Source organism: Mandrillus leucophaeus, unplaced genomic scaffold (genome assembly GCF_000951045.1).
Source record: "Mandrillus leucophaeus isolate KB7577 unplaced genomic scaffold, Mleu.le_1.0 Scaffold1, whole genome shotgun sequence".
NCBI lineage: Eukaryota > Metazoa > Chordata > Mammalia > Primates > Cercopithecidae > Mandrillus > Mandrillus leucophaeus.
Genome location: NW_012098097.1, coordinates 6,342,167 through 6,342,582, shown reverse-complemented (window position 1 = coordinate 6,342,582; position 416 = coordinate 6,342,167). Strand labels below are relative to the sequence as shown.

Below are 416 nucleotides of genomic sequence, written 5' to 3'. Positions count from 1 at the left end.
CCTGCTTGGGAGAAGTCGGAGTTGAGGTGCTAAGGCAGAGAGGCGCCCTAGTCCGAGAGGGCGGCTTGGCCTCTTTCTCCCTGCTCGCCCCTCGCCTTCCGGGCGCGCTGCCGGACTCGGACTAGTACAGAAGAGGAGGAAGGGTTGGGGTGGCCAGCGCTGCCCCTCTCGGGCATATTACGCCTGGGGCACAGAGCCGCGTAGACTGACTGTCTCCCGGGACGAAGTCACGGGGTACCGGACCCCACCAGGATTATAAAACAGGGCGGAGGGAAGGGAGACCCCGAGGACCCCCCTCCAGGCTGGTCACCATGTGGGGGTTTTTGATCTGGACGCTGCTGACTCTGCATCAGATCCGCGCGGCCAGAGCCCAAGGTAAGGAGGGACCCCGACGTGGGGACGGGGAGGGGGCTGGG

The 416-nt window shown here is 65.6% G+C and overlaps 1 protein-coding gene across 1 annotated transcript in view; it reads left to right on the top strand.

Annotated features, from left to right (window-relative positions):
• The first annotated feature begins 311 nt into the window (after nt 1–311).
• The window catches only part of SDK2 (sidekick cell adhesion molecule 2), a 347,161-nt gene continuing 347,056 nt past the window's right edge, over nt 312–416 (top strand). Inside the window, exon 1 of the mRNA XM_011971658.1 lies at nt 312–375. The gene's annotated coding sequence lies outside the window, so the exon portion shown is untranslated. The remainder of the gene's footprint in view (nt 376–416) is intronic.